The following is a 19,142-nucleotide window of genomic DNA, read 5'->3' on the forward strand; positions in this document are numbered from 1 at the left end:
CATATTATGTAATGAAGGGATTGAATGTCTCAAGACATTTCTGCTTTTAATTTTTAATTGTAAATACAAAAATAAAAAAAATCCACTTTGACATCATGGGTTATTATGTCTAGCCCAGTACCCCAAAAATCTTTATTTAGTCAATTTAAAATGTAGGCTGTAATACAACAAAATGTGGAAAAAGTCAAGGGGTGTGAATTATTTCTGAAGGCACTGTGAGAAGAGGAAAACCGCCTTGTGTATTATACTATTCTAACTCTCAACAGTGAATTGACACCCTGACTGAGTTCTTAAAATAAATACATGTATTTACTCCATGTGTTTGGACAGTGAAGCTAAAATGACTTAATTTGGCTCTATACTCCAGCATTTTAGATTTAAGATTCAGTTACTATTGGGCAAAACATAACCCAAAAACAAATTGCAAATGCGTCCGAGTTTGTAGAAATACTACACTTTTGACTACTTTGATACACTATATGTGAATTTGTCTAAATAATTATGACTTCTTCACACCTGTGAACTAGATACATAAAGGGCTTTCCAGGTCTCTCTTGAAAAAGATTAGTTTTTATCTCAACGAGACTAACCTGGTTAAATAAATACAATTTCTAAACGGTAAAACAGAAGCAATGGGGTACAACATTATTGAAATGCTTGATAATTATGAGCAATAATGACTGTATAAAATCAATAATTAACTAAGAAAATCAATAATTAACTAATAACTAAAAAAATCAATAATTAACTAACTATTAACTATATACTAAGCTATATTTTATGCAACAAAATAGAGAAATTATTTTATACTGACACAATTGCAGAGGAAGAGATTTTGTTTAACAAGGTAGGGTAAACGGTAGGATAAAAGTTGACAGCCCTAAAGATTCTTATAAATTAAGTAGTCAAAAGGTTAGTATTTGTGACCGGCCGCCTTGATTCGGTCTTATGAAGCAAAATTTAAAATAGTGCTTTTTACATTGGATAAATGTAGAGACGAGCTAGACAATGGAATATCATATACTGTAGTTGAGGAACAATGGGAAAGTAATTCTGCTTTGAAAGTTGATAAACTTGTAACCCCACTTTTGAGAATGGCCCTTGAATGTTTTGGTACACTTACTGGAAAGTTCTTCTTTGTCTACACCCATTCATCATCGTTCACACCCTCTTAAGCCTTAGCCCCACCCATCTCTAAGGATTCACGTAAGGCCATGTGGTAAACACACGCTATATCAAATAAAATCTACGTTTATTTGTCACATGCAAAGGATACAGAAGGTGTAAATGGTAAAGTGAAGTGGTTACTTGCATAGTAGCAATATCAAAAACAGAAAGTGGCCAGCTAAAAATATTTTATAAATATTTTATAATTATTAGATGATGCTTACCCGACACACTTGTCTAAATTGATGGGTCATGTGAAGGAAATGCTATAACCATCACCCAGCTACATCTAGCTAAGTGGATAGGTCACTATTTTCTAGACATGTACACATGTTCATGAAATACAATAATCACCCCCAGACACACCTGGCTAATTTGATGGGTCATGTAATAATCCGGCCAAAGTGGAGTCTTTTGTTTCGACATGTAGTTAGCTAGCTAAACAATGAACCGTAATAATAAACTGTAATGGGGCGGCAGGTAGCCTAGTGGTTAGAGCGTTGGGCCAGTATCCGAAAGGTTGCTGGATCGAATCCCCGAGCTGACAAGGTAAACATCTCTCGTTCTGCCCCCGAACAAGGCAGTTAACCCACTGTTCCCCAGTAGGCTGTCATTGTAAATAAGAATTTGTTCTTAACTGACTTGCCTAGTTAAATAAAGGTTAAATAATAATCTCAAATCATACTACTACCAATACAAACCGCTGTAGTATGAATCTGCAGGTAGCTAAAGCTAACAAACTAGGTTCAATGTTAGCTAGATAACATTCGGCTATAACTAGCAATGCAAATGGATTTCTGATTCTAATAATATTACTACACAGATCATACACGTAACGTTAGCTAGCAAGCCAGCAAGCTAACACTAGCTAACTAACAGTATGCTTTAACTTGCAATAACAATTACTTTCTGACTAAATTAGAAACGTATATCTGAAAATGTAAGTAGACTCTTACCCGTATACCCGTAACATATTATATTCTTATCTGCGAATAATACAAGTGACTCCAAAATGACACGACGCATTACATTCAATTTCTGCAAATGAATCCAACAAGTTTGTGGTCACAAATTTGATGTAGTCTTTGCATGCTAGGAATATGGTACCAAATATTGAACATTTCACTACTTTATTTATAAGAATCTTAAGGGGTGTCAATGTTATTTTTTTTTTAACAATCTCTTTCTCTAAGCAATTGTATTTATATAAAATATAATTTCCCACATTTTTAACAATGAAGTAAGGTACGGCGGAAGTTTGCAAGAGAGCTTTATAAACAAAAAGAGAGCAATGCATCGATTTACTGTACAAGACTTCAGAGGGCCATCCTACTTTCTGATACAGACTGCAGTGATGTGTACTGAACATTTTGCATCCAATTTAGTGTAGTGGCAGCTGCATTCATATACACTGAGTGTACAAAACATGACATAGACTAACCAAGTGAATCCAAGTGAAAGCTTTGATCCCAAGGCAGAGGTCTTTGGTGAATGGGGCTGAAATGGATTTAGGGAATCCCATCCTGCTGACCAACAGTTTCGCCCACCTGCTTCCGGAGATTCCTGCTCCCTCATCCTCTACCCTGTCTCCAGCCCAGGGCGTCTCTACCACATATACTACAGCCGGCTCTGGTCCATCGGGCCCCACCACCCTTCGGTCCTCAAGGGGTCTTTTAAACAACTATAGGCGAAAGAACAGCCGGACCTCCCCAGCTTTCACCAGCTGTCAACATTGGCAGCTCTATGGTGAGAAAAATCTTGGTTCCCAGTGCAAAAACCCTATACTACCCAGGAGCACAAGTACAGGACATTACAAGGCTGCTTCCGACCATTCTACAACAGATGCTTGGGAGTTGACGCTGTCATTGTCCATGTGGGGTCAAATAACATCAGGAGGGCTAGGAACTTTTGAAAATTGATTTTAAAGAACTGATTCTAGCATTGAAAGATTCCAAAAAGCGGCCAATCATTTCTGGTCCGGTACCGTTGTTGGGCAGTAGGTGTGAAAGACTCAGCAGGCTACTGGCGTTACACATCTGGCTAAAAGATTAATGTAGCTCTGTTGGAATCAATTTTATAGATAACTTTGACACCTTCTGGAAACAGAAGATACTCTACAGGAATGACTGACCGTGCACTATCAGCTCCAATGTAAATAACATGAGCTGATAAGCTCCCAAGTTAAGCATTAAAAACAATCAAGCAACAAAGAAAAGTGCTAAAAATAGCCCATATTAACATAAGTAGCCTAAGAAACAAGATTCATGAAGTCAATAACTTTCTTGTAACAGATGACATTCATATTCTGACTATCTCTGAAACTCACTTAGATAATAACTGTAATGATACAGTGGTAGTAATATATGGCTATGACATCTACCCGAAAAGACAGAAATGCCAGTGCTGCGGTCTATATTCAGAACCACATTCCTGAAAAGCTTAGAGATGATCTAATGTTAAATACTGTTGAAGTAATATGGCTGCAGGTTCATCTGCCTCACATAAAGCCCATTCTTGTGGGAAGCTGCTATAGGCTACCAAGTGCTAACAGTCAGTATCTGGATAATATGTGTGACATGCTTGACAATGTATGTGATATCAACAGAGAAGTATTTTTTCTGGGTGTTTTAAATATTGACTGGCTTTCATCAAGCTGCCCACTAGTTACAAATAGCACAGGAATGAAATCATCAACATGTATTGATCACAGCTTTACTAATGCTGCAGAAATTTGATTTCAAGCAGTATCCAAATCCATAGGATGTAGTGATCACAATATAGTAGCCATATCTAGGAAAACCAAAATTCCAAAGGCTGGGCCTAATATATTGTATAAGAGGTCAGATGTTGATGTAACTACTATTTGCTGCTCTGTTGTGTGTAATGAGGAGCAACCAGACGCTGCACTTGACACATTTATGAAATTGCTTATTCCAGTTAAGAAAATGACTGTAAACACTGTTAAATCCCCTTGGATTGATGAGGAATTGAAAAATGGTATGGTTGAGAGGGATGAGGCAAAAGGTATGGCAAATAAGTCTGGCAGCCCAATCAATTGGCAAACATACTGCAAATTAAGAAATCATGTGACTAAATGAACTACACTATGAAACAAAAATGAATAATATAAAGAATGGTATTAAAAAGCTTTGGAGCACCTTAAATGACATTTTGGGAACTCTTCTCTTTCATTCATTGAATCAGATGACTCATTCATCACAAAACCCACTGGTATTGCCAACTACTTTAATGCCTTTTTCATTGGAAAGATAAGCAAACTTAGGCATGACATGCCAGCAACAAACTCTGACACTACACATCCAAGTATATTTGACCAAGTTTTGAAAGATGAGCATTGTACTTTGAATTCCATAAAATGAGTGGGCAAGAGGTGAAAAAATAATTGTCTATCAACAATGACAAGCCACCGGAGTCTGACAATCTGAATGGAAAATTACTGCGGATAATAGCGGACGATATTGTCCCTCCTATTTGTCAATCCTATTTGCCATATCTTAAATTTAAGCCTACTAGAAAGTGTGTGCCCTCAGGCCTGGAGGGAAGTAAAAGTTATTCCCCTACTTAAGGATAGTAAAGTCTCCTTTACTGGCTCAAATTGCCAACCCTTTGTAAACTTTTGGAAAAAATGGTGTTTGAGCAGATACAAGACAATGCTATTTCATAGTAAACAAATTGACAACAGACTTTCAGCACGCCTATAGGCACAGCACTTACACAAATGACTGATGATTGGCTGAGAGAATTTGATGATAAAAAGATTGTAGGGGCTTTTTGTTAGACTTCAGTGCAGCTTTTCACATTATCGATCATAGTCTGCTGCTGGAAAAACTTATGTGTAATGTCTTTACACCTCCTGCAATATTGTGGACAAAGAGTTACCTGTCTAACAGAACACAGAGGGTGTTCTTTAATGGAAGCCTTTCAAACATAATCCAGGTAGATTCAGGAGTACCCCAGAGCAGCAGTTTAGGCCCCTTAATTTTTTCAATATTTACTAACGCCATGCCGCTGGCTTTGAGTAAACTTAGGAAAATTGCTATTGGTTCAGAACACGGCTGGCCCTTAAAAGTACACGGAGAGCTAACATTAATGATATGCATGTCAGTTTCTCCTGGCTCAAAGTGGAAGAGAGATTGACTTCATCATTTGTTTTTGTAAAAAGTGTTGACAAGCTGAATGTACCGAGCAGTCTGTTTAAACCATTGCCACACAACTCAGATACCCATGAATACCCCACAAGACATACCACCAGAGGTCTCGTCACAGTCCCCTAGTCCAGAACAGACTACGGGAGGCGCACAGTACTGCATAGTGCCATGACTACATTGAACTATATTTCACATCAGTTAACTGTTGCAAGCAGTTGAATCAGATAAAAAAACTGGTTAAAATACACCTTATGGAACAGCGAGGACTGTGAAGACACACACACCGGTACAGACATACGCATACATTGTAAAATTGTTGTATGGTGGTATTATACATAATTTATTGTACATTTTGTATTGTAGATATTTAGTGGTTTAATAATGTTATATGATGTACTGACTGAATCGCATCCCAATCAATTTTTTATCAAGCTAATGGAGGATGATGACATCGAGACTTACCTTTGCATGTTAGAACAGACAGCCCTGCGGGAAGGATGGCACAAGATGAAGTAGTCAAGTCTGCTGGCCCGTTCCTGTCCAGAGACGCCCAAAAGACATTCTGATAGCATGTAAAATAAATCATGAGATAAAAACAAATTTCTATTACATCTTCTGAACAATACATCATATATCCTCAGAAATAGTGACACATTATTGATACACATTCATGTGTGTAAAGGCCCGTTGTTTAAGAGTTCAGAAATGTCCGCTGCTGCTTTTTTCCGTATGTCCAGCGTGAACACCTTGGGCCTGTGGAGTCTGGCCGTGGAGAGCTCCATAAGTACAATTTCCTTAAATGTGAGCAGCCATTGTTGCAATGGTAACTGATGAGGTGTAATCCACCTTTCTACAATCATTTTCTTAGCAGCTGTGGTTCCTGCCAACCAAATCAAATTGTATTGGTCACACACAGAAGTTAATGAGAGAGTGCATTTCGCTACACACACTGTTGGAGCCATGAGAAGTGCACATGCAAATCAGAGTCATCACAAGGCAACATCCCTATTGGATCTAATAGCAGAATTTTATATGTAAGTACAGAGATGACATCGTTGACTTTCCTCCAGAATTCAACCAGCCCCGGGCATTTCCACAGCACATGCTGAAAAGGACCAAGGTCCCCTGTGGTGCAGAACTCTCATAATGGCGATGGACTAATACCCATGTTATGACTTTTTTGAGGTGTTAGGTTCTATGCAATTTGTTTAATTAATGAGAGTATTTATATCATTATTTTATTAACGAAAGCATGAAGATGTTGATAAAGAAGCCACATTTGCCTCGGGATCCATCCAAGTTGGTATTCTGTGGAACCATGCGTTTTTTTCGGTGCGGCCGAAAAATCTCCACGGATGGTTGTCGGTGCGGCCGAAAAATCTCCTTGGATGGTTGTTGGCATGGTCATATGCTCTTCAAGAGCACATTCACGTTTTTAGTACACAATTATCGATTTTATTACACAGTATGCCTACACATTAATAGGCTATATTTAAAAAAAATCTAAGAAAATGCTCTGAAACCAAAACACCTTTAGTTTTGGTGATCCTCTCAGCTCCGGCTCATTTTCAAGTCCCTCTGGAGGTTAAAGTCCTACAACACCTACTGTAGGCCTACAGTATATCTAAACATGTTTTTTTCATCTCTGCCATCTATTTTGTGAAGTGCACCAGTCCCTCCTGCAGCAAAGCACCCCCACAACATGATGTTGCCACCCCGTGCTTCACGGTTGGGATGGTGTTCTGCAGTTGCAAATGAGAACTGCTTCTCAACTGGCCTACCTGGTTAAATAAAGGTGAAATAAAGAAAGAAAATGTAAAATAAAATTATTTTGTTTTCAAATAACCTAAAGTTATTTGCTGTACTAGATAATGTATAACCTTTTTTGTTGTAAGAACATAGTATATGGGATTGATTTAAAAAAAATAATACTTTAATTAATTTGATTAATATTACGGTTGTTCTATTCCAATTTTTTTTTTTTTATTAAACCCTTAGGGTTTCCGTTAGGAAAATATGACGCCGTATAACGTTAACTAGGCAAGTCAGTTAAGAATAAATTCTTATTTACTTATCTACACCGGCCTAACCTGGACGACGCTGGGCCAATTGTGCGTGGCCCTAAGGGACTCTCAATCATGGCCGGTTGTGATACACCCAACCTAACTAAGTAATACATTTGACGATACAATTCTCCCCCTACCCTTCTTCTTGGCAAGAGTCTATTGTCCTGCTAATAGCCCATAATGGCACTGGACAACGTGACCGGTCGGGTCAGGATAACCAAAACATTTCTTTATTAAAGACCAGAAAGAATATCGGTACTTATTTATTTTGATCCAAAGCCATGAATGAGTGAGTCACTCAGCTTTATGTAGGTGCTGAGGTTATATGACTGCGCCATCAACTTGATTATTTAGCAGACATCACTTGCTTATATTCAGTCAACACATATATCTTAAGAATATCATGGAATATAATTGAATTTTTTTGTTTCTCTTAGAATAAAAACCTTTGTGTAACAACAGTTTTAGGAAGTAAAACTGGGGCGGCACGTAGCCTAGTGGTTAGAGCATTGGACTAGTAATAGAACATTTGCAAGATCGAATCCACGAGCTGACAAGGTAAAAATCTGTCGTTTGACCCTGAACAAGGCAGTTAACCCACTGTTCCTAGGCCGTCATTGAAAATAAGAATTTGTTCTTAAAACTTCTCTAGGATAGGGGGCAGCATTTTCACCTTTGGATAAATATCGTGCCCAATTTCAACTTCCTTCTACTCATCTCCAGAATATAAGATATGCATATTATTATTAGTATTGGATAGAAAACACTCTGATGTTTCTAAAACTGTTTGAATCATGTCTGTGAGTATAACAGAACTTATGTAGCAGGTAAAACCCTGAGAACTAACCATTCAGATGTTTTTTTTTTTAGGTCACTGTCTGTTCAATGAGCTTTCATTGGGATACTAGATTTCTAAGGGATTTGTTTGCAGTTCCTACCGCTTCCAATGGATGTCACCAGTCTTTGGAAATTGGTTGAGGTTATTCCTTTGTGCAATGAAGAGGTACGGCCATCTGGAATCAGTGTAACGTTATGTGTACTGTTTGAGAGTTGCGCAAGACTAGAAAAGTAGCTTTAGTTTGTTGTCCTCCTGAATTGAAAACAGATAGACCCGTCTTCAATTTGATCGATTATTAACGTTTAAAAATACCTAAAGTTGTATTACAAAAGTAGTTTGAAATGTTTTGGCAAAGTTTACACGTAACTTTTGAGATATTTTGTAGTGACGTTGAACAAATTGGAAGCTGTTTTTTTCTGGATCAAACGAGCCAAATAAATGGACATTTTGGATATATATGGACGGAATTAATTGAACAAAAGGACCATTTGTGATGTTTATGGGACATATTGGAGTGCCAACAAAAGAAGCTCGTCAAAGGTAAGGAATGATTTATATTTTATTTCTGCGTTTTGTGTTGCGCCTGCAGGGTTGAAATATGCTACACTCTCTTTGTTTACTGTTGTGCTATCATCAGATAATAGCAACTTATGCTTTCGCCGAAAAGCCTTTTTGAAATCTGACGTGTTGGCTGGATTCACAATGAGTGTAGCTTTAATTTGGTATCCTACATGTGTGATTTAATGAAAGTTAGATTTTTATATCATTTTATTTGAATTTGGCGCTCTGCTTTTCCCCTGGCTTTTGGCCAAGTGGGACGCAATCGTCCCACCTATCCCAGAGAGGTTTTAACTGACTTGCTTAGTTAAATAAAGGTTCAAAAAAAGTTATACTGACGAGTAGAAACCAAAAAATAAGTGTATTTTTCCAGGTGTGAGCGTGCAGGACAGAGGAATAGCAATTCTCACACTATTGTTCTAAATTCAATAAAATGTTGAAGTCACAATTATCAGTTTCTATTTGGTTTATGTCGCCCATTCATTGTCAGTTAGAGACACATTAGCACCTTTGGACCCAAAAGCATAACCAGTGCTCTAACTCCCACTTGCGCTGGTCTGGATCAATGAAGCTGTGACGCAGGGTACCGTACTAAACCACAAATTACCTCTAAATCCCGCAGCATAATCTCAAAACTTTTATTGAGCAACTACTGTGTCTAGCTTACAATCAATAATGGCAGTTCCAATAATAAGAGCATAATCCGATATATTGAGCAAGATTCTGTTTACAGAAAGGAGATTTATTTTGTCATATTAGATAGGAACACTTAGGTTGGAGACATTAAAACTCATTTTTCAACCACTCCACAAATTTCTTGTTAACAAACCTATAGTTTTGGCAAGTCAGTTAGGACATCTACTTTGTGCATGACACAAGTCATTTTTCTAACAATTGTTTACAGACATAATATTTCACTTATAATTCACTATATCACAATTCCAGTGGATCAGAGGTTTACATACACTAAGTTGACTGTGCCTTTAAACAGCTTGGTAAATTCCAGAAAATGATGTCATGGCTATAGAAGCTTCTGATAGGCTAATTGACATCATTTGAGTCAATTGGAGGTGTACCTGTGGATGTATTTCAAGGCCTACCTTCAAACTCCATGCCTCTTTGCTTGGCATCATGAGAAAATCAAAAGAAATCAGCCAAGACCTCAGAAAAAAAATTGTAGACCTCGACAAGTCTGGTTCATCCTTGGGAGCAATTTCCAAACACCTGAAGGTACCACGTTCATCTGTACAAACAATAGTACGCAAGTATACCATGGAACCACGCAGACGTCATACTGCTCAGGAAGGAGACGCGTTCCGTCTCCTAGAGATGAACGTACTTTGTTTCGAAAAGTGCAAATCAATCCCAGAACAACAGTAAAGGACCTTGTGAAGATGCTGGAGGAAACAGGTACAAACGTATCTATATCCACAGTAAAACGAGTCCTATATCAACATAAACTGAAAGGCCGCTCAGCAAGGAAGAAGCCACTGCTCCGAAACCACCATAAAAAGCCAGACTATGGTTTGCAACTGCACATGGGGACAAAGATCGTACTTTTTGGAGAAATTTCCTCTGGTCTGATGATCCCAGAAACCCCAGACCTACTCCAATTTGCATACCGCCCAAACAGATCCACAGATGATGCAATCTCTTTTGCAGTCCACACTGCCCTTTCCCACCTGGACAAAAGTAACACTTATGTGAGAATGCTATTCTTGACTACAGCTCAGCGTTCAACACCATAGTAGGTAGCAACACATCTGCCACGCTGATCCTCAACACTGGAGCTCCCCACGACTGCATGGCTAGGCACAGCTACAACACCATCATTAAGTTTGCAGACGACACAACAGTGGTAGGCCTAATCACCGATTACGATGAGACAGCCTATAGGGAGGAGGTCAGAGACCTGGCCGGGTGGTGCCAGAATAACAACCTCTCCCTCAACGTAACCAAGGTTAAGAAGATGATTGTGGACTACAGGAAAAGGAGGACCGAGCACACCCCCATTCTCATCGACGGGGCTGTAGTGGAGCAGGTTGAGAGCTTCAAGTTCCTTGGTGTCCACATCAACAACAAACTATAATGGTCCAAACACACCAAGACAGTCGTGAAGAGGACACGACAAAGCCTATTCCCCCTCAGGAGACTAAAAAGATTTGCCATGGGTCCTGAGATCCTGAAAAGGTTCTACAGCTGCAACATCAAGTGCGTTCTGACTTGTTGCATCATTGCCTGGTACAGCAATTGTTCGGCCTCTGACCGCAAGGCACTACAGAGTGTAGTGCGTACGGCCCAGTACATCACTGGGGCTAAGCTGCATGCAATCTACACCAGGCGGTGTCAGAGGAAGGCCCTAAAAATTGTCAAAGACCCCAGCCACCCCAGTCATAGACTGTTCTCTCTACTACCGCATGGCAAGCAGTGCCAAGTCTAGGACAAAAAGGCTTCTCAACAGTTTTTACCCCCAAGACATAAGACTCCTGAACAGCTAATCAAATGGCTACCCGGACTATTTGCATTGTGTGCCCCCCCAACCCCTATTTCTACGCTGCTGCTACTCTCTGTTTATCATATATGCATAGTTACTTTAACTATACATTCATGTACATACTACCTCAATTGGGCCGACCAACCAGTGCTCCCGCACATTGGCTAACCGGGCTATCAGCATTATGTCCCACCCACCACCCGCCAACCCCCTCTTTTACGCTACTGCTACTCTCTGTTCATCATATATGCATAGTCACTTTAACCATATCTACATGTACATACTACCTCAATCAGCCTGACTAACCGGTGTCTGTATGTAGCCTCGCTAATTTTATTGCCTCGCTACTGTATATAGCCTGTCTTTTTATTGTTGTTTTATTTCTTTACCTACCCATTGTTCACCTAATACCTTTTTTTGCACTATTGGTTAGAGCCTGTAAGTAAGCATTTCATTGTAAGGTCTGTTGTATTCGGCGCACGTGACAAATAAACTTTGATTTGATTTGAAACAAAAATAGAAATGTTTGGCCATAATGCCCAAGGGGAAGGCTTGCATGCCGAAGAACACCATCCCAAGTTGAAGCAGGGGGCTGGCAGCATCATGTTGTGGGGGTGCATTGCTGCAGGAGGGACTGGTGCACTTCACAAAATAGATGTCATCATGAGGGAGGAAAATTATGTGGATATATTGGAGCAACATCTCAAGACATCAGTCAGGAAGTTAAAGCTTGGTTGCAAATGGGTCTTCCAACTGGACAATGACCCTAAGCATGCTTCCAAAGTTTTGGCAAAATGGCTTAAGGACAACAAAGTCAAGGTATTGGAGTGTCCATCACAAAGTCCTGACCTCAATCCTATAGAAAATTTGTGAGCAGAACTGAAAAAGTGTGTGCGAGCAAGGAGGCCAACAAACCTGACTCAGTTACACCAGCTCTGTCAGGAGGAATGGGCCAAAATTCACCCAACTTATTGTGGGAAGGTTGTGGAAGGCTACCTGAAACTTTTAACCCAGTTAAACAATTTAAAGGCAATGCTACCAAATACTAATTGAGTGTATGTAAACTTCTGACCCACTGGGAATGTGATGAAAGAAATAAAAGCTGAAATAAATCATTCTCTCTTATTATTCTGACATTTCACATTCTTACAATAAAGTGGTGATCCTAACTGACCTAAGACAGGGAATTTTTACTAGGATTAAATGTCAGGAATTGTGAAAAACGGAGTTTAAATGTATTTGGCTAAGGTGTATGTTAACTTCCGACTTCAACTGTATGTAAGTAAATCTGCCCTTTTTATCATTTCCACATTTTTCAATTGTAGGGGGTAGATTGTGTTTATGTAGAATAAGCACCCCTTTTGATGTAGATGTAAAGCAGGAAGCAGCTGCCGGTTCTAGTATTTGCTTTGAAGTCTATGGACATCACCCTCTAAAAGATGTCTTGAAATATAGCAATGCCAATTTTATTGTTATGTAATATGTCAAGACATTTAATTCGGTTATTTGGCTCATTAGAACTGCTCAGGTTACAGGAAATGATCACTAAATTAGCCACGATCCATCTGTAATGTGAATAACAGTTTGATGGATAAAAGGGGAAAAAAGTAACTTATGGTTGCTATAAAATGACTATTCAGTTGTCAACTAAATAATTGTAAATCAGATATTCCAGAAAAACACAGTAAACATATCCATTGTTGGATAAAATGACCAGCGGTGTTGTGCTCACTGCGGTGTTTGTGGTTGTCCTCTCCCAGTGATGCCACAAAGTCCTCGGTGTCTTATGCTGTGGTGAATGACAGGCGCTCTCCCCTGTGTGTGGCCCGGAGCATTGCTCGATAGACTAGGAGTGACAGTCCCTCAGTCTGAGTTTGTTCCGGACCTAGTTGAAGACTTTGTGGCATTGGGAGCTGTGCGTGCTGTAGTCCGGGAAAAACTGCAGCACCTTATCAGCATGGTGAATTAGCTCTGCTGCTCTGGCTCCTTATAGAATAGCTTGGCGGTCGTTGTACCGGAGGACCTTGAAGATCAGCGTCCTCAGTCTGTCTGGTCCACGACTGGAAGTTTGTGGCTGAAGCTTCTCCCCGAGCCCAGATGAGCAACCTACTGCGCATCACCAAGGCATGGCTCCAAAATGTAGCCACCCTCTCTGTTAATGACAGTGGTCATGGATCGCTTCTTATGGGCGCTACCTCACGACATGAAGAGGACGGTGAGCCTACGCACGCCCCACACTTTGGAGGACCTCTTGGGAGTCGTGGATACCCACCAGAATACCGAGACTCTGCTGAAGGGGACGCATGTCGACTCCGGAAGCCGTCAGAGGGGACAGAAGGACAACCACACCATCATACTCCCCAAGTCAGGCTAAAGGACTGCAGACCTGCGGAGAGACAGCCGGGGGAGAAACGACCCTCCGCCGGTGAACCCAGGTGGATAAAGACCAACACCTCACATGGAATTGCCCGGGTCGAGAGGAGTCTATGCCATCAGCGGGCCCTGGAGATGGGCCATGCAGTAAACTACGTCACCTCCTTTTGGGCCCACAGCAAACCTCCAGTGGTGGTCCCGAGCATTGAAGACCTCGGAACGGCCCAGAAGCAAGTGCTCCGGGAGCTAATCGATCGGAACGCCGCCGTGTTTTCTGAGAAGCCAGGCCGAATAACCCTCCTTGAACACCACGCCCGCACCCGGCAGGCAAAACGGTACGAAAGATGCCATACCGGATCCCTGCGGCCTGAAGGCAACCCGGGTTGACAGCGAATCCCAATCAATGCAAGCTGGTGTTCAAGGAGGTGGGGTACCTGGGGTATTTGATCGGACGGGGGAACGTCGAGCCCCAGGTTCAGGCGGTTCGTGACTGGCCAAGTCCTTCCTGGGGCTGACGGGATACTATAGACGGTTTATCCCCAACTTTGCTGCTATAGCCTTCCCCCTTACCGATCTGACCAGGGCCCGCCTCCCAAAAACTGTGAAGTAGTCGGATGAGGTCAAAGCGGCGTTCAGGTGCCTGAAGGAAGCCTTGTGCTCACATCGATTCTCATGACGCATGATTTCCAGGTACCGATGCTGGTGCAGACAGATGCCTGCGACACAGGACTAGTTGCCGTCCTGTCCCAGGTACACGATGGGGAGGAACATCCCATTATGTACATAAGCCGGAAGTTGTCGAAGATCCAGGATGGCTGTTACAGACGTATTTCCTAGTATGAAAAGGGACAGGACTTTGCGTCCCATTCTAGACCTACGTGCCCTCATCAAGCACTTCCGAGTCTACAAACTCTTTTGGTCGATAGGCTGGTGGCTGCGGAGTCGAGGGGGCAAGCAGTATTACACAAATCCATTCAGTCTCTAGGCTTCATAAGAAACCAAAAAAAGAGATCTCTGACTCCATCTCAGCGCATTCTGTTTCTGGGTCTCAAGCTAAACTCACTTGCATGTCATGCCTTTCTATCCCCACGGAGGGTGTCCCGGTTCTGCTTAGCGAAATTTCGGCTGGGTGCCTGCTCTCACTTTGGGCAACGCATGTCGCCGGTTGCCTCAACTCAGGTGGGACCCTCTCTCCTAGGAGTGGAGGCTACACCTCTGGGTGGTCTCCCCCCAGGTATGGTACATTTTCAACATCTTTTTGCATCGCAAGAAAACGCGCCATGTCATCTAGTTTTCTCGATTTACGTATTTCTTCCTCCATTGGGTCTGATTCAGCCCATGTTGGAGAGTGCGCACCGGGAGGGTGCATTGAGGGTGCATTACTGATTACTGTGGCTCCCTGTTGGCCCAGGCAGCCTTCGTTCACGGAGAACATTCGCCTTTTAGGCGGAGACCCAGGCACATGAGCAGATTTGGCAAGTGAAGCCGGAAATTTGGTTCCCATGGACCTGGCTAAGAGGTTTAGCTCCAAATATTATTGCTACCATTCAGTCTGCAAGTGTGCACTCCATGAGAGGGCTGTACATAATCTCAGATTGGTCTCTAAATCTACAAAGTACATTCTTTTCTTTTGGAATATAGTGAAGTAAAAGTACTCAAATATAAATAGTAAAGTACAGATACCCCACATGGGACTTGACGTTGGTTTTTGAGGCCCTTTGAGCCTCTGGAGTCAGTGGTTCTGAAAAGCCTTATCTTAAAAACCTCCCTACTCATGGCTTTGGCCTCGGCTAAACGTGTTGGGGACTTCTATGTGATATCCGGAACTCATTTAGCCACGGGCAACTCTAAGGTGACGTTATGTCCAAATGACGCCTTCGCCCCGAGAGTCATGGCTATGTCGAAGGGCTGTAAAGTACTTAAGTAAATGTACTTTAAAGTACTACTTAAGTAGTTTTTGGGGGTTTCTTTTACTGATCTTTACTATTTATATTTTTGACAAGTGCGTAAAAAACGGTTGCAACACTCACTACCAAGTTTCAAACTGCCTCTGGAAGCAACATCAGCACAATAACTGTTCGTCGGGAGCTTCATGAAATGGGTTTCCATGGGTGAGCAGCCGCACACAAGCCTAAGATCACCATACACAATGCCAAGCGTCGGCTGGAGTGGTGTAAAGCTCACCGCCATTGGACTCTGGAGCAGTGGAAACGCGTTCTCTGGAGTGACAAATCAAGCTTCACCATCTGGCAGTCCGACGGACGAATCTGGGTTTGGCTGATGCCAGGAGAATGCTACCTGCTTGAATGCATAGTGCCAACTGTAAAGTTTGGTTGAGGAATAATGGTCTGGGGCTGTCTTTCATGGTTTGGGCTAGGCCCCTTAGTTCCAGTGAAGGGAAATCTTAACGCTACAGCATACAATGACATTCTACATGATTCTGTGCTTCAAACTTTGTGGCAACAGTTTGGGGAAGGCCCTTTCCTGTTTCAGCATGACAATGCCCCCGTGCACAAAGCGAGGTCCATACAGAAATGGTTTGTCAAGATCGGTGTGGAAGAACTTGACTGGCCTGCACAGAGCCCTGACCTCAACCCCATTGAACACGCCGACTGCGAGTCAGGCCTAATCGCCCAACATCAGTCCCCGACCTCACAAGTGCTTTAGTGGCTGAATGGAAGCAAGTCCCTGCAGCAATGTTCCAACACCTAGTGGAAAGCCTTCCCAGAAGAGTGGAGGCTGTTATTGCAGCAAATTGGGGACCAACTCCATATTATTGCCCATGATTGTGTAATGAGATGTTCGATGGGCAGGTGTTCACATACACTACATGACAAAAAGTATCTTTACATTTACTACATTTGACAAGTATATACAGTACATGTCCTTAGCTATTGAGCTATTTCCCCTTTTTCTTCCTCCTTTTGCTTCTGAAGCGCAACAGAGTCCGGTGCGAGCTTTACGCACATGCATTGAACGACTCGGGATATCCGGTTATGTGACCAGCTTTTTGTCTGTTTTGCTAATCCAGCTTGCGGCAGGGCGCTCCCTAAGCAGTGTCTCCCTGGCATATAGCAGCAAGGGGCAACGGTTACCTAGCAGTTTTCCTCGCCAACTCCAGCAGGATTCTGGAAGCGTCTTAGGCGTTGTTTAAATGGTTGACTATAGGAGATATGTGGTGCAGCAAGCTGGGCATCACCACACACTTTTGTGAGGTTATGTCGCTTCGAAGTTCACTGCTCCCAGTGTAGCCCCCATGGTAGTTATGGCTGGGACAGGGGAACTAGCCAGTGCGCCGTGTGCGCAATACCTAGACTGCCAAATCTGGCTTGGTCAGGTCTGAGTGGTCTGTGTTGTGGACATTTCAGTACTGAGAAAGACTTTGTCATTTCTTCAAACAATCATCTTTATTTAATATCGATTAATTATTGCAATAATGAAACCGGTCAACTCAACAGTCTTGACTGTTGGGCTGAGCAGCCTAACTGATAATGAAAAAACAGATCTTATATAGGACCTAAAAAATGCTTGGTCAGCCTGGCTCCAACCTTCCCATAAGCTACCTTGGTCCATCTGGTTATCTGCACGGGATGTTGTTTTACTTCCAACCCGGCTTAGTTTCCCAGATGCCAGGATGATGAGACAATGAGACATTGTTCTAAGCTCTTCCAGGCTCTCTCGATCTTTGGTCACACACACCACATCTTGCCTATGGAATGCCAGCTTTAGGTTTTTATCACCAAGTCATTGTCAGCTCAAGCTATTTCTAGCAAAACCCATTTTACTTGACCATACGCCCAGACTAACTGCAGGTAAGCTAGAGTGGAAACCATCACTTTACAGAAACACATAATTGAACAGAACATACATGTCTTCCTATTTGTTAAGTATTAATTGTTAACTATTAATATCAAACAAATCAGGTAAATATGTAATTTTTCTATCACATCTGCCATGGGCCGTTTTCATTTAGTATCCATTGGGGTTGGCTTGGGGCGTGATTATTTTTCCCCATAGTATGTTGTATCAAAGTTGACTGACTGAAAGGGAATGTAACATTATGACTATAACTCCTGTTCCTTAAAGGAGGGAAACTGTTTTGCCCTGCCCCACTCTTCCTGGCCTCGGTGAAGAGCAGTATTCAATTGAAGGAATGAATCCGAGCCTCACGCTTATCACCTCTGGAAGGCTTCATTTCGTTGTCCTTGTCAGGCGTGATTGTAGATCCTTCAACCAAAGTCGCAAGTGTGACTCCCCCATAGTATGTTGTACCTCATTTCCCTTCTTCAGGGATCAGTAGTTATAGACATAACCTTACATTATTATTACGTTGTATGTTTGAATGTTGTAAATGTGATGAATTGTGTCCATGCAGGGCTCCCTTGAAAAAGAGGCCTTGGTCTCAATGGGACTCCCTGCTAAAATAAAGGTTGAATAATTTTTACCACATTGAATAATTTTTACAGCAGAATCCAGAATATCCTCAAAAAAAAGGTTCCTTCTTGTGAGTGAAGTCGTTTCCAATGTGTTGCAGAGGGAAGTGTGTGTGTGTGTGTGTGTGTATATATATATATATATATATATATATATATATATATATATATATATATATATATATATAATGAGAATACAAAACATTAAGAACACTTGCTCTTTTGATGACAGACTGACCAGGTGAATCCAGGTGAAATCTATGATCCCTTATTTATGTCACTTGTTAAAACTGGGGGGTGCAACTCAATATTAGGAAGGTGTTCCTAATGTCTGGTATACTAAGGTTGTGTATATGTATAGATATATAGTGGGGTCCGAAATTATTGACACCCTTGATAAAGATCAGCGATAATGACTGTATAAAATAAATAATTCAAATACTGATCTATATTGTATGCTCCAAAAAAAGTATAGTATTTTATACTAATATAATTGCTCAGAGAAAGAGGTTTTGATTAACAAGTGAGTGAGAAAGTTACAAAGGGTCAAAGATCATACCTTATACTAATCTCCCTTGTTATTGGTAATGGATAGAGAGCATGTCTTGGCAGTATGATTTTTGACCCTCCTAACTTTTTAATGATTCATTTTTCACAATTTATTCAGGATTATCCATAATCATGGTAGCATGTAGAATTATTTTACAACATATACTATTTTATTTGTTGCAGGTGCATGGTAACAATTGAATAACATGAGAGAAAAGGGAAACCTGCATGTTGCTCTTGCTAGTATCACTGTTCTTTATTAAGCTTTACGTTTTTCATTGCACCCTTATGTAGACATGAGTTTGGAGTCAAGGAAAAATAAGCGTGTTACAAAATATAACAACGTGCATTTAATAAATATTAAAATAAAGTGTGTACATAAAACATATTAAACACATCTCTAAAATCACAATCAACCCATCAAGTAAGTTTTCATAAATCATTGGGTACAGTGCAACATAACATGCATGGGCATTTCATCTATAAGACCTTTTG

The 19,142-nt window shown here is 41.1% G+C and overlaps 1 protein-coding gene across 1 annotated transcript in view; it reads left to right on the top strand.

Annotated features, from left to right (window-relative positions):
* rasgrf2b (Ras protein-specific guanine nucleotide-releasing factor 2b) overlaps window positions 1-19,142 on the top strand; it is a 247,634-nt gene that overhangs the window by 132,140 nt on the left and 96,352 nt on the right. The gene's annotated exons all lie outside the window — the stretch shown is intronic.

Source organism: Salvelinus namaycush, chromosome 1 (assembly GCF_016432855.1).
Source record: "Salvelinus namaycush isolate Seneca chromosome 1, SaNama_1.0, whole genome shotgun sequence".
Taxonomy (NCBI): domain Eukaryota; kingdom Metazoa; phylum Chordata; class Actinopteri; order Salmoniformes; family Salmonidae; genus Salvelinus; species Salvelinus namaycush.